The 3,407-nt window shown below is 44.2% G+C and overlaps 1 pseudogene; it reads right to left on the minus strand.

Annotated features, from left to right (window-relative positions):
• Positions 1-978: 978 nt before the first annotated feature.
• LOC112671003 (immunoglobulin heavy variable 3-74-like) lies at positions 979-2,956 on the minus strand (annotated as a pseudogene).
• Between the last annotated feature and the right edge of the window lie 451 nt (positions 2,957-3,407).

A 3,407-nucleotide genomic window follows, 5' to 3' on the forward strand; every position in this document is an offset into this window, starting at 1 on the left:
TCCCAGGAATATTGGCACTTTCTTTGGCACTCGTAGTAGGTAGGTGACCTCGAGCAATCTCGCATTTTCGGTTTTACTACAATTCACTCAGCATAATACCCTCCAGTTCCATCCACGTTGAAGCAAATGGTGGGTATTTGTCATTTCTTATAGCTGAGTAATATTCCATTGTATACATAAACCACATCTTCTTTATCCATTCATCTTTCGTTGGACACTGAGGCTCCTTCCACAGTTTGGCTATCGTGGCCATTGCTGCTAGAAACATCGGGGTGCAGGTGTCCCGACGTTTCATTGCATTTGTATCTTTGGGGTAAATCCCCAACTAATATTCGATAAAGGAGGAAAATTGTTTAGACTTCATTTCGTTCTATGTGTTCATCATAGAAATCCACCCAGTTGATATGGCTGGTTAAAGGTACTTAGATTACATAGCAGGTTGGAATCTAAAACAATGTTTTTCAAGATACAACTGGGTTTGAACAAACATTGAAGACACTCAAGAATCATTTATTGTAGAGATAAAAGAAATAAGCTGTTGTCAGCCCAAAATTAAAACTGATATTACAGAAATGCTGTCCCAAATGCATGAAAAAGAGGACGGATTAAAGAACAGCATATTGGAGAAATAGAAGATAATATTGTGGAAAATCATGGAAGAACACTATAAGGAAACAAAGTAATTGTCCCCAACATAGACAGGGAACTCAGTGGCTTAGGAAACAATTGCATTCCTTTGATAAGAGGCCCATAAAATGAATACTGAGAAATGGTGGCAGGTTTATTCAGTGAAATAATTCCTGAAAAGCCCCCTAATCAGAAGGACAGAGACCTCAACATCCAGGAAGCTCAGATACTCTCATGAAATTCAACAAATTCCACCTTCTCTAAGGCATTTCATTTTCAAACTCACAAAATATGCAGGCAAAGAAGGAATTATGAAAGCAGGAAGGGAACTGCTGTCCCACCTCACAGACATCAGTCTAACAGCATCTGGACGGTGATGCTCAGACTCAGGTCCCACAGGGTCAAGCACATCCCCATCTTCTGGAAAGGTTGATAAATCATCATCCTTACACTAACGTTCCACAATCTCCCAGCCCCCTGCTCCCTGTTTAAAGGTTCTCCCACCATGTCCACTGGGACTTGATCACAGAGTCCTAGGAGTGTCCACAGGTTCATCCTCTGTGTAGGAGGGAACATGTGAGAAATCCACCCTTGACCCCATGGATGGAACTTATCAGGGACTTACCACAATAAATGCAGCAGAAAAGACCAGATCATCAGGGCTTGGATTCTCGTGTCACCAATATCTTAGCCTGTGCCCCCTGATGGAACATTGTACTTGGTCTGTGTGGATTAAACAACAGACACTCATTCCCACAGTTATGGAGTCTGGGAAGTCTGAGGTCCAGGTGCAGGCAGATGTGGTGTCTAGAGAGCGCCCACTTCCTACCCCATCCTTTCCTTGTCGACTCAAATAGGGCCATGGGGCAGTGAGCTTTCCAGTCCCGATGTATAAGGGCCTGGTCCTATACTGATGCTGCACCCTTCTGACCTAAGAACTCCCCTAAGGCCACACCAACTCCTCCCATCACAAGGGCGTTAGGTTTCAACATGGGGAAGGTAGAGATCACACACATTGGGCTGATATCAGCACCTGAAGGATCAATGATTTCTATCCTGGAAGTGGAAGGCTCCTCCAATTGAGCTCCTCACCCTGAGAATCCTCATAGATCCAGTGGAAGCTTCTGGTCCCTGCACAAGGACACACATGACCTTCAAAATCAGCTGATAACTTGGAAGGCAATAGATTCCACTTCATCTTCTGGGTGAGTCTTCAGTCCACTTTTATAATCACATCATCATTTTTGCCTCTTCTCCCTGATCATACTTTCTCATTTATCCATACATCAGGTATTATGTTTTTGTGTATGGATTGTAGGTCCCTATTTTTTAAAAAATTATTCATTTATTCATGAGACACACAGAGAGAGAAGATGTAGAGACACAGGCAGAGGGAGAAGCAGGCATCATGCAGGGAGCTTGATGTGGTACTCAAACTCGGGACTCCCGGATCATGGCCTAGGCTGAAGGCAAACGCTAAACCACTGAGCCACCCAGGGATCCCTGGATTCATCTAGTCTTTGAGGTACATGGAGATATTTGTATATTTCTCATATTTGGGGAAAGAGTAAATAAGTGTAAGCAACTCTATCTTCTATGCATATAAAGTAGCTGTTTTCCTAAAGAATCTAAGTTTTCAAATCAGAAGCCAAATAGTGAAGAACAAATTCCTGGTCCAGAGAAGCTCCCTGGGGGAAAACAGCTCTTTGGAGAGGAAGCCCAGACCCTGACAGGAAACCTGCCCAGAACCTCCATCTGCACCTGCTCCTGGGCCTTCAAGACAGAAGTGGTGAGGAGTGTGCACCCCCTGGTGGTCCTTATCCCCTTCTACAGGGAGGTTTGTGTCTGGGCTCACACTTGGGTCCCCTCACTGTGTCTGCACAGTAATACACGGCCATGTCCTCGGCTCTCAGGCTGTTCATCTGCAGATAGAGCGTATTCTTGGCGTTGTCTCTGGAGATGGTGAATCAGCCCTTCAAAGCGTCTACGTAGCTTGTGCTACTTCCATCAGTGCTAATACCTGCGACCCACTGCAGCCCCTTCCCTGGAGTTTGGTGGACCCAGTACATCCAGTAGCTACTGAAGGTGAATCCAGAGGTCACACAGGAGAGTCTCAGGGATCCTGCAGGCTTCATCAGTTCTCCCCCAGACTCCATCATCTGCACCTCACCCTGGGCACCTGCAGACACAAGACATCCTGGTCAAAACACTGTCCCACATCCCCTGTTTCTCTCACTCATCTCCTCTCACAGACTGAAGGTCTTTTGTTCTCCTATGAATTACCTTTTAAAATAACGACAAGGAAAACCCAGCTGAGCACAGAATCCATGGTGGTTTGTCTGAGTTCTCTCCTGATCCCTGAACGGGGTCACCTGGGGATCCTGGGGCTGGGTCTCCTCTCCCAGATGCAGGGTCAGGGCTGGGCTGGTTTAATGAGTGCTCCTATTTGCATGTCCTTTGAATATATAATCAGCACTAGACCTAGATTTGATTCATTACAAGTTATTAACAAGGATTGCTTTACATCTGTAGGCCACTCTGTGTAATGTGTTCTGATATTGTGAAGAGTTCAAATCTATGAAAAAATTACATTTACATTTCTTTATGACTTTTAAAAATCTCTCATCAATTTAGGTACTTTTAGTGGACAGTATTTTACTTCCTTCAGGATATTTAATTTTACATATTATATTTCTCACACTGGTGTCAATGTAATATTTTTATAAATTACCTTTAAATACTTTATTGTTAGGGATGCTGGGGTGGCTCAGTGGTTGAGG

This window comes from Canis lupus, chromosome 8 (assembly GCF_003254725.2).
Source record: "Canis lupus dingo isolate Sandy chromosome 8, ASM325472v2, whole genome shotgun sequence".
Taxonomy (NCBI): Eukaryota; Metazoa; Chordata; class Mammalia; order Carnivora; family Canidae; genus Canis; species Canis lupus.